The 12,322-nt window shown below is 46.3% G+C and overlaps 1 protein-coding gene across 9 annotated transcripts in view; it reads right to left on the minus strand.

The window, feature by feature from the left end:
• NCOA1 (nuclear receptor coactivator 1) overlaps nucleotides 1-12,322 on the minus strand; it is a 247,091-nt gene that overhangs the window by 200,598 nt on the left and 34,171 nt on the right. For all 9 annotated transcript variants that reach the window (XM_014522550.2, XM_025210716.1, XM_025210719.1 and 6 more), the window contains exon 3: nucleotides 5,355-5,524. The gene's annotated coding sequence lies outside the window, so the exon portion shown is untranslated. The remainder of the gene's footprint in view (nucleotides 1-5,354; nucleotides 5,525-12,322) is intronic.

Genomic DNA, 12,322 nt, shown 5'->3' on the forward strand with positions numbered 1-12,322 from the left:
AAGCAAGTAGTTTCCCTCTTGATACCTGAAATCCCATAAGATTTCTCTCTACCTAGCTTTGAAGCTTTTTTAGCCTTTAAATACAGCATGGTCACCTCCGAGTCCTACATGTGTAGCAGGAACATGTAGGCAAAAAACGTGGCCATTTCAACGCTAACCAGATTATTCTCACTGCTGAGCTATGGACTGTTGCAAAATCAAAGACGCAAGTGCCTTTATCTAGTTTACGCATGAACACCTCTAATAGTGTTGCTTTAACAACACCTCTTGACAAATTATTCTATTCTAATTCCAATTAAATCTTACTGTCGGAAACGTTTCCCTAACATGAACTCCTGCCTACCGAAAGCTGACTTAAAAAAAGAAAACAATTTTCATGCCCCAACCACTGACGAACTCCTTGTGATTTATTTCAGCAAACAGGTACCCATAAATTCCATGTTAAAAATACACCCATAGTTCTTATACTTTTACCTTGAAAAAAAACCCAAACCAAGCAATGGTGATATCCTTTTTCACAAGAGGCTCCAATAAAGAACATCTGCAGAATCAGGACATCCCAATTTCCAAGCATGGGTGTTTTTTCCTTGTTGAAAATAACTCACTCTGTTCGTTTGGAGGCATTTTTCTTTTCCCGACAGAAGATGCTAAGTTTTGCACCACGCTTATTAGCCGCATCCAAACAATGCGGCAGACAAATCAGGCATCCCCGTGCCTCTCTGACAACGCGCTCTCATGCAGAAACCAAATGCATGACTTGTGCACTTCACCTCAGTCATGTGAAGACGCTTTTCAGGCCATCAGCACAGGGTGCATTTTGCCAGAAAGAAGAATAAGAGCGAGGGGGCCAAATCCCTAGACCTGGGAAAACAGCAATAGCTCCTACTGGGAGCTGACACGTGAGGACACCACTGATTTTGAAAGTAATGGGTGTTTATACAGGTGCTCCAGGAGGTGGTGGGTGGCGGTTTAATTGGTGCTGCTCCAAGAGACGCCCTAATTAAAGTGCCTGGAGCATCACACGTACCAGCGTCCTCCCGCTGAAATATGGTGGTGCAGCATTTGAACTAAAGCTCATTCGACGAGCTTTACTTCAAGCGTCCCCGCTGCCATTTTTCAGCGTGGGAACGTGACACACGTGACCCCGGAGTCTGCTGAAATGTGGTAATGACCATGTTCCAGCAGACTCGATTAATCAAGTTAATTAAGTACAGCACGTCGGAGCAGCCTCTATGCACGTGTATAGGCGCCCAACATTATCAACTGGAATCCCTCTTTTGACAATGCAACTTGCAGAGCACAACGCAAATTTCTCATGAGCTCACCTAACAAAAATATGAAACGGAGATATGTTTTTCAGCTCTATTCATGTTGAATAATTCAAGCCTGACTTCCAAATCTTGGTGGATATAGTGCAGTGGGTTTTTTTTCTTTTAAAAAAAAAAAAGAATGGTTTTCAATTACTTGTTTTCAAACTAGACTTTTTTAACTGCAGAAAAATTGGACGTTTTTAGGCCCTTGGGAAAATTCTGATGAGTAAACTAACAAGGGTAAATAACATCATGTCCGTCAGCAGCCAAGTTATATGTCAGCACTACTTTTTCCTCAAAATGTTTTTTCACAAAGATTGCTTAAAGAAACTGCTCAGTGTTAACTTGCCCATCCATTTTAATACATTTATTCTTACCAGTCCTGCCTGGAGTACACACTTTTGTCAGCTGCACTCCTTTACCGACTGGAAAAAAACAACGGTCTTCAACAGCAATCTGGGTATTGCACGGCTCCACTTTAAAACAAAATTGCAAATACAATAACCCGAATCCAAAAACAAAACCACTGGCACGTTATGCTTTACACCTACGTGCGTGGCCAGGAAGTTGTGACCCCTTCCTCAGCTGAAGGCCTTGCTGACGTGATGCATGCCTTTGTCACAGAGATTGTATTATTGCATTTATGTCGGTGGTGTTGTTTAAATGAGGCTGCGTTTTAATTCCACTGGGAAACTGCGCTGGTGACCAATGTGACAGCTCGCTCACGAAGTGGAGGTTCCCATCTCAGGTTTGACAGCAGTGCTCTGGGATCAGCTGGCCGTGGGCAAATCCGGGGGGAGTTTAGTTTTTGTTCTATAAACTGACCGGATGCACTTGACCCATGGCACCACTCACCCACCGGATACTGCCACGGGTCCAGTGGGTCAAGGCATTATGGCTCCCGCAGTCTAGAAAACACAGACCTGCTGGCTAGGTTTTCCCTGGTCCAAAATGAGCAAATTCTCCTGACCTTGTGGACGACCTGTACAGATACTTTACCCAGGTTTCAGGAATGGCTTCCCTGGGGTGCAGGGAACTGGATTTGGCTTTTCTTGTTCCTGAGATCAGGAAGGGCCTGCATAAATGTTTGCTCGTTAGCATGATTCTGTTTCAAATCTCAAGCCCGAGGCTTCGAGCCCGACTGGCACTCTTGCTACAACTCACAGGCTGCACCCATGCGTGCACAGACACTTGTTTCTCCAGGGACAAGTAGTGGTGGCACACCCTGTGTCATTGCTGCTTGCTCCTGGGGAGTGCCCGTGCCATGCGTGCTCTGGCACGCGGCCAGTTACCCCAGGTGGGCAAGGGGAGGCTGGGGCCAGCAACTGAGCTGGCCCCAGCAGCCTTACCTGGGGCCCTGGGGACCTCCCAGGTCTGCAGGAAGCCTGGTCAGCAGCCAAAGCATGGCTCCAGCCAGCCAGGCTCCAGTATGGGGTGGTGTGCACTGCAGCCACGTGTGCCACTCCACCTTTTTTTGGCATGGGTTTTTTTTGACTCCAGGATCTCCCTGGGTCAAAAAACCCCTGTGCTGCAAGACAGCAGCATGGGGAATGCCTGCAGGTGCAGTGTGTGGTACTGCAGATGGGTCTGCGGAGCCACATACCGCATGGCTGCACTCATCTGGATGTGGCCGTAAAGGTGCTTAGATGTCTAAAATGGGACTTAGGTGCTTAAACCCAGGGGTATGAGTTACAGACGCTCCATCTAAATACTCAGGCACCCTCCAGGTACTTAAGCATCCTATGATTGTTCTACTGTTTCTGCCCAGGGGCCCAGCTTCAAACAGGAGGATGGCAGACAGTGCCCCGCTCCCAGCCTAGCCTCTATTCTGGCAGTCAGGGCAGTCTCTGGGCGGCAAGAAATGTGGCTTTGAATCCCCTCTGTGTGCAGAGAACTTCTTATGCCAGAAGTCAGCATCTCCAGCATCTTGACAAATGAGGCAGCGAACTCTAAGGCAGGCTGTGAATCCAGTCTTGTATAAGATGCCTAAGTTAGGGTTGCAGGGAAGTGCCCAAGTCCAAAAGACAGCTGGGATCCCTCTTGTTAGCATTTCCTATTGATGGCTGGAAACACTCCTCTGCTTGTCATGCTAGCTATCGTAAGCCCTATTCTTTGGGCCTGAGCCCTTCCATTAAAGCACAGAAAACATAGGCAGTGAACTTCGATTTATGAATTTCACGACCAGAGCCGAAAGCCTCAAGTTCAGTGCTGGAAACCTCATCATCGTGGCATAAGTCTCTTGGTGAATCTCACCCTTTACAGTTTGTGTATATAATATTAGGACAGGGTTTTTTAATGCAATTATATTTTTGCTTGCTTTCCTCCCAAATATGTATTTTTCATTTTAAAAAAGAGTGAAGTTGCTAAGAGGGGGAAAAAAAACGACCTATTGCTCTGCAAAACCCTTACTTGTGTTGCTTATTTTCTGAAGAAATCTGTTAGCATGATAGAACAGGGAGGTGAAAACTGCTCAGAGCTGTGGGGTGATAATGGCGGCACTAAGTGCTATTAGCACTGAATTCTGAGCTGCTTTTTTAATTTAAAAACCCATTCAAAGGAATGTCCTTGAACTTAGTGACTAACCAGAAAGCTACCTTTCTTCTTTGCAAAGGGAATTTAAAACTTGACAGATGAATCAAATGGAAAGTATTTCTTATTTTACTTCCTTTATTGTAAGAGCAAGGCCCTCAAAGGACTTGCATAGTGGCATCTAAATATTATTACCCCTGTATTATAGAAAGAGAAACTGAGTCCTGGAGAGTTCGTGTCACAAAAGTAGGTCATAGGAGCAGTCCAGAATAGAAGCCAAAGGGCCTGACCTCATCAGCCATCTACCAACCCACAGACATCCCTCCATAGCAGCCCAAGGAAAAGACAAACAGCAGCACCACACTGCTAATCAACTCCTGGAGTTTATTCAACTATAAGTGTACAAGCAAGGGCCAGTCAAGACAGCATCCAACAACCCAGGACTGTCAGTTTACATTCCAGTGCTACTCGCAGCTGGCTCCGGCCAACAACCTCGATTCAAAAGCATCTGAAGAAACTCTTGGAGACCAAGACACCGTGTCATACGAGGAACTGCAATACAAGCAGTATACTGGCTCACCTGCAATAACAGCTCTGGGCGATTTTTTTCCTCTTTTGCACTACGGTGTTTACAGCTGCTGTTCGGTTTACCACTCTGCTCACTGCTAAACGTGTTCTACTGCCTCTCTGAAGCCACAAAAGTGTCCAAGCCATTGCATGCACCAGGATGCTGAATGCACCATTCTTCCTCCAGTCGCTGTATTAGTCTATGCCATAAACCACTCAAGACTTCACAAGCTTGAAACCTGGGAAACGTGTGCACTAGACTCAAGTCTCCGATTAATCCTGGAATGCTGCACTCAAACAACTAGATTAATGTTAACTAGAGCCGGGTATCTGACCGGTCAAATAAAGTTCAGTCACTGGACCAGTCAAATATTGGTCATAAATTGTAAAAAAAATGATCAAACAATACATAGAAAAAGCACAAATTTTCCATTAATGTATCAAAACAACGACAAATCATATTTCTGTCAAGAAAACTACAAAAAAAACCGTATTTTTTGTGTGTAAAATTGCTATAATCTTTGACCGGTCAAAAAAACCACAGTCATTTGATCCATCAATTGACAATATTTGATGGGTCGATTGACCGGCTTGCCAACCCTAATGTTAACTTGCCAAGAACACGTCCTAGGCTGCAACCCACAGTCTCTGTACTTCACGCTGCAAGTGGGGCAACTAGCAGTTCTGATTTCCAAAGCTCACCCAATCAACTCAGTTGATCTCAGAAGTCATTTCATTTTTATGAGATTTAAGACTGAGTTTGCAGCTGTCAGTGCAAGTCTGACGCACGGAAAGCAAACCCAGCGGATGCAGAAGGAAGAATAAAACAATGACCCCAAATAACTGGAATGGCTGAATCAGTTCCATATGAAGAGATACCGCCACGAAAGGTTTCTGACGGGTACCCAGTTTAGGGTATGAAGGAGGGGAGCAGGCCTGAAAACTTACCTCTACCTTCCCAGAGGTGGAAGATGACTCATGGGAAAAACTGGATTCTTCCGTAAATTAAACAGTAAAGCAAAGGAATCCTAGACCTTCAGCAAACACGAGCATTGATCTTCCATGGGCCGGCTTCAGATGAACTCTCCCAGCAGGGGACCACCATCAATTACCGAATTCTGGAGAGAAAAAGCCAGACAAACACTTTGTTTGTGTTACTGCTTCCCAATTAATCATGCAAGAAGACTCAAACTTTCAGCATTTTAAATGAAGAAGTAGCAATTTCTACCAACGTCATTAACTGCACATTGGCCTTATTAATTTTACACGTACGGAGGCAGTTTGGTTTTGGTTGCATTACAGAAAGACTCAGATAGACAGCCTGCAATATCGACATTTAAAGGCCTTAGTCCTAAAGATATTCATGGTAAGGAATGCAAGTTTTACACTCCAGGAACGATTATGCCTGTAGCAAATGCAAGTCCAGACCCTCAACAGATTCATACTTTGACTTCTTTCCTGACAGCAAAGAAAATCCAAAGCAAAAAGCAGCAGGTCTCGGATCAGGTCACCGGGCATCACCTGCATAACACAAAAGACGACACAGACCGCCACCAGAAGGTTAAGTTGGTGCTAGTGATCTTCAGGCCTCGGAGACGTGCCTGGAGACAGCCTCACCTCTATTCACATCACAGGGTGTGAAGGGCGACTTGTCAATGTGACGGGTCCAATGATTCGAGCGTGAACCTAAACACAGGAGACCCGTCCCCCAGGTCCAAGTCTCGGCTCGTCCATGGATTTCCTATGTGACCTTCAGTAAGTCACTTTGGCTTCGTGTCACGGACACCCCTTTCTGAAACGGGGATAAATACGTCTCCCCCTCCTTGCGGGGTTGTTGCAAGAACAAATCCATTAAAGAGTGTGACGCTCTTGGATACTACTGTACTGGCTGCCATATGTGCCTAGACTGATAACAAATTACAAGCTCCCCAAAGCAGGAGCAAAAACAGGAAGGAAGTTGTGGCTCTCCACAGCACACTTCCGTGCCCAGGTTTCTAGGGCAGGATATCGGTTCCCCACCTCCTCACGATAGCCGTGTCCTAGTGACACAGCTAGTCCTGTCTGTCGTGCAGGCTGCAAGCCAGGAGGTCGATACCACGGTCTTTGCAACGTGGCTGCTGAGCGCCTACTACAGCGACACCATCATTTCCAGTTGTAGGGTCTAGGATTAAAACAGCACTGGCAGACCCAGCGTTGGCTGCCCTCCACCAGATCGCTCCCGTGATCTGGCATCAACCGGTAACGTGTATAACACCTGAGCCCACAAGACCCCGAATGCCCCAAAAGCAATCGTCAGTATAGCCGACTTGAACCAAGCGTGGGGAAACGATTGAGGAAACGAGGAATTGTCGCAGGACGATCTCCTGGATTCCTACAAAGCTTCGATGCCCCAAACTCATACAAAAAGTGCCGTGGATTCAAAATCCATCTTAGTTAAAAGGAAAAAGGCGAGAGGAACCAGACCACGCAAAAATAAACTGATAAACGATGGAAAAAGGGGAAATTCATAGCATATGGGCGATGGATAATGGAAGCTAAAAGAATTAACTATCAATGGCCAATCAAGTTAAAGACAATGGGCACGTCTACATGAGATGCCTAATAACACTGCGTAGGAGTGTGCCGGGCAAAAACTGTGCTAATACACTACTGCGCAGTAGTATTCGGCTACTGTGCAGTAAGCATCACAAAAACTCGTGTGCTACTGCACAGTAACTGTAGTTACTGCGCATTTAGTTAGTACTTAATTAAGCAAGTACTAAACTAAACATGCAGTAACCACTGTGCACTAACGAACATGTAGACATGCCCAATAAGAGCCCATTTTAAGCAAGCAGCTGAGATCAAGTACATACGTAGGTACATCTGGAAGGGTGACAAAGAAAAGAGAAATGTTCACTGGATCTTCAGATCCTGTATTTGGAAGATGGCAGAAGACATATCCATCAGATAAGAAGTTGTGAGCAGAAAGGATTACCAATGGTAACCAAGGAGGAGGCCAGGTAGCGCCTGATGAAATGTCATTTTTCAAATCAACAGGCCCAACTAACTTAAGCCCAGGAGAATTAAAGGAGTCGCCTACGCTCCTCTTCAAATGTTGATTTTAACAAATCTTGGAAAACTCGGACAAATGCCAGAGTGTTAGAAGAGGACGGCCAACACCACTCCTGCATTTAAAAGAGCAGATAGGAGGAGCCGGAGAACTGGAGCCCAGTTAGACCGATATCAATCCCAGGCAAAACAAAGGAGCAGTTAATTCAGACCAGGAACAAAGAATTACAGGTCGTATTCAGAATTAACACTGGTCAACATGCTTTTAAGTAAAGTGGGTCTTGTCAAATAAACCTACTATCTTTTTTATGTTTTTTTGGACTACATTAAAGGCCTGGCTGAACAGAAGCAACTGTGCCGATACAGCAGACTTGGATTTCTCCAGTGTTCGACTTACCAACAGATGACGTTATGATTTAAAAAAGCCCCACCCTTGCATTATACAGAACTAACAGGTCACAAATGCTACGGATAAAAACCTGGCTAACAGAGATCTCAAAACACACGGGTCAACAGGAAGAGATCAATGAGCAGGGCCGTGCTTAGCAGATTCCTCACGAAGCACATTGCGATCCACTGCTACTTGATCACTATTCAATACAGCTCATCTTGTATTTAGATAAAAGATTGACTAGTCAAGCCTGCAGCTGGCACAAAAGACTGGTAAGGCAGTAAATCATGAAAACAGGCTGCTGTTCTAGTCATCTGTACTACCTCAGTCAAATGATCACAGTCCAACAGAAGGCATCTTAACACAACCCAACGTGAGAGAATACACCTGGGAATAAATACTGCAGGCTTTACCTGCAGGAGGGGAAATTCAGTCTTGAAAAGGATGCGACTCGGCAAAGGGCCTTCGGGGTCATTGCAGGTGACTCCAACCCAAGAGGAGCTCGGAGTGCACCGCGGTGACACAAAAGGTTATTAAAACTCTTCAATCCATTAGAAAGGGGAATGCTACGTACAAGAAAGCCCAATGATCTTGGGCACAGCATTAGTAAGGTGACTGCTAGAATACTGTGACTAAATATAGGGGCCATATTTCAAGAAGCCTAGAGTCAGAAAATGAGGGTTGAAGAGACCTCAGGAGGTTGCATCTAGTCCAACCCCCTGCTCCAAGCACGACCAGCCCCAGGTACATCATCCCAGCCGAGGCTTTGTCTACCCAAGTCTTCAAAACCTCCAAGGATGGAGGCTGCACCACCTGTCTGGGTAACCTGTTCCAGTGTCTCACCACCCTCCTAGGGAGAAAGCTTTTTCTAATATCCAACCTCAACTTCCCTTGCTGCAACTTGAAACCATTGCCAGGGTTCAAACTACGCTCTGACTCTGTGTGTGTGTGTGTGTGTGTGGGGGGGGGTCTGCAGTGGTGGCAGCTGGAAGGACACGCTACCACCTGAGCTGCTTAGAAAGGCGCGAGGCAGGCTGTGGGCTCTCATCTCTTATGTGGGGCTTATGGGGGAGTTCAGCCCCCCATGAATCCCCCCTCCACGTATTTCAAACCCTGCCCATTGCTCCTTGTTCATCATCTGCCCCCACTGAGACCAGTCCAGCTCCATCCTCTTTGCAGACCCCCTGAAGGGAGGTGAAGGCTGCTATCAAATCCCCCTCGGTCTTCTCTTCTGCAGACTAAATAAGCCCAGTTCCCTCAGCCTCTCCTCACCAGTCCTGTCCCCCAGCCCTCAACCATTTTCATTGCTCTCCACTGGACTCTCTCCAACTTGTCTACATCCTTTCTGTAGTGAGGCCCACAGCTGGACACCGGACTCCAGATGTGGCCGCCCCAGTGCAGAATAGAGGGGAAGAATCACTGCCACTGAGCTGCTGGCAATGCTCCTCCCAATGCAGCCCAGGATGCCATTCGCCTTCTTGGCGACAAGAGCATACTGCTGCTCCTGTTCAGCTTCTTGTCCCCTGTCACCCCCAGGTCTTTTTCTGCAGGCCAGTCAGCCCCCAGCCTGTACTGGTGCATGGGATTGTTCTGTCCAGGCTGGTTAAAAAATACACAATGTAAATAAATAAATAAATAATCAGATTTTTTAATTTAAATCGGACATTTTTACTTAATTTTTTTTTTGTTAAGATCCTTTGTTTGAAAAAAACACTTATATAAAGATAGTTTTGATTTAAGATATGCTAGAACTCAAAGATATCATCATGGAATAGGGATTATGACTTCTAATTATATACCATTTTAGACAATATAGTCATGTAACCTTTTTAGAAAAAGTTTTATAAATAGGTTACAACAGGCCATAGACTATATCAGGGACCCAATCTTATGGGGTTCCCAGAGGCTCCTCTATAGATTAGTAAAGATTAAAGAAAACCACTCTACCCAGTGGGACTCAGTGCCCAGTCTAGAAGATCCCATTAAGGATCTCTGTGATGCTTAGTTTCAGTTCTCAGACTGTGGATTTGTGTCTCTAGAGATAACATCCTTGTTAACGACAGTTTATGGAGATGAGAGATAACAGATCCGATTACCTACCCATCAGCCCTCTTGTCTCTCTGCAAGTTTGTGTACCCAGAGTCAAGCCCTTGCCTCTCACTAAAAGTGCATAGTTTCAAGAAGAAGTTAAATGAACAGAGGCTTGTTGGGGGTGGAGTAGATCTGGGCAAGGAGGAGGAGTCTGGAGATAAGTGTAAGGAGGGAGGGGCAGTAGAAACTAGGACTAGGGACACTGGGATGCCTAAGGACAGCTAGACATTGGTCTAAGCCAGGGGTGGGCAATTATTCGGGCCCACAGGCCACATGGTACCCTCCCCCCCTCCACAACAACTTGCCAAAACTCCCTATGTGGGATGGGGACGGGCAAGTGGGGAATGGTGATTGGAAGCAGGATGGGCGAGTGAAGCCAGGATCACAGGGTGCAGTCGTGGGGCTGGGGCCAAGGCAGAGCCACGATCCACTGCCTGCATGCCCCCATTCCATGGGCAGAGGCGTGTAGCGAGCAGATCACAGCTCTGCCCCAGGTCCCAGACCTGCATTACCATGGCCCCAAGACCCCAACCCCAGCCCCGGATGCAGCTCCACAGCTGCTCAGCCACAGGCCCAGCCCACATGGATCTCAGCTGGTCTCCATGAAGACTCCAGGATTGGGGGCGGGCATATGTACACGTATGTGTGGGGAGGGGCTGCCTGGGTGCTAGGTCCTAGGAGCTGGCTGGGGGCAAAGGGACAGAGCGGGGAGGGACAGGGGGCACGTGCAGCAGAGCTCGCTGGGCAGTGCAGTACATGCCTCACACGGTAGGACAGGAGCCACCCAGCAGCTGCTCCCCCCACCGCCACCTGACGTGGTGCAGCAGGGGCAGGAGCCACCACTGAAGATGAGGGGAGCCAAGCAGCACCCGAGTGGCTGGGAGCAGGCCCGCTGGAAGCTGTGCGTTCTGGCTAGGGCAGGGGCTGGTGGGTGCAGACAGGAGTGCAGTGCTGGCTGCCCCGGACAGCATTCGGCCCCATGCCGAGTGCCACAGCAGCAGCCACTGGCCAGATTCGATCAATTGGTGGGGGCCCCCTGTGGGCCAGATCCAATGAGTTGTCTAAATCATCCATTGTCTTCTTTAGCTGCCAAGTCTTCTGAAACAACACTGTCTGAAACCGTGCCATCCAAATTCCAATAGAGAGATGCCACAAATTTCTAAAACCTCATTTAAGGGAACCACAGGCGTTGGCCACACCATTTTGGTCTCTACACCAAGTACTACCAGCGTCCTAATGGAAAAAAAGCCACTCAAGATGGGAATGTCAGCAATTGGTGAGAATATCACAGAAATTATTGCCTACAGCCCAGCAGTTTCTGGTAAGCATGTATGCCGCTAGATCCACTAAACAGGAATGAGCAGGAATTCTCTTATTACACCTGAATTTCTGTCTTTCAGCAGTCATCATAGTTTAAAAAAAAAATGGACTAGTAATTTGCATCCAAGTTGCACTGTAAATCAAAAAATGCAGCCACTGCTAGACCAAGTGTGTAGTCCCAGATGCTCCTGTCCGACTGTGGCCAAACAGATGTGGCATAATCATCCTCTTCCCACCAAAAGTCTCCTTTGAGGTCCTTACATGGATTAACATACTGAACCTCAGCAAGACCTTTTCCCCAGGTGTTAACTGTAATGACTCTGGATAGCCTCGTTATTCGTGACACCAAAAAAAAAATCTACAGCCTAATTATGCTTTATATTTAAAAAATTTCATTAGATTTTAAAATTTGCTACATTTCATTCAATGCCCCCCCTCGACCTATAAAACAGTGAAAAAGTTCCCAATCAGCATTCATTACTCTGTTTGCTTTTATTAGTTCTCTTGTTTTTCATCTCCTCTCTAAATTGAGAAGCTTTATTTAAATTTAGCCACCCTAAGTACAGGAGATTACATTCCCTTCAGTCATTCAGGTTACCAAATCCCTACCCGGCTTCCAATATTGCAATCTCCTGTCCAAGGTGCTGTGTCCAGTACTGCACACACTATTCTAGAAAAGACAATAAGCCATTAATAGCTGTAATGACCCTAATAAATTCCTATATTATTCTCCATCTTGTCTCATGAGTTTTAATATCTTGTTTGCGGTTTCAAACCGTCTCCAATGACACTCGCATCCTTCTCCTGTGTCAATAAAGTGCTAGTAAAGTATGAGTAGTACAAAGCTTCCCCTCCAACATGCACCACTTTGCATTTAGTACTAACATCATGTGCCTCGCACCACTGCGTGACCCACTCACTACATTGGCTAGACCTTCCAGAGTTCCTCTTGGGGCCTGACTACCCAGAACAAGAAACATTTATATCTCGGAGTTTCACATATTTGATGTGGACGTCACTGTAAATGAGTAAGTAATCAAAAATGCTCAAGCAGATGGACTGG

This window comes from Alligator sinensis, unplaced genomic scaffold, assembly GCF_000455745.1.
Source record: "Alligator sinensis unplaced genomic scaffold, ASM45574v1 scaffold637_1, whole genome shotgun sequence".
Lineage (NCBI taxonomy): Eukaryota > Metazoa > Chordata > Crocodylia > Alligatoridae > Alligator > Alligator sinensis.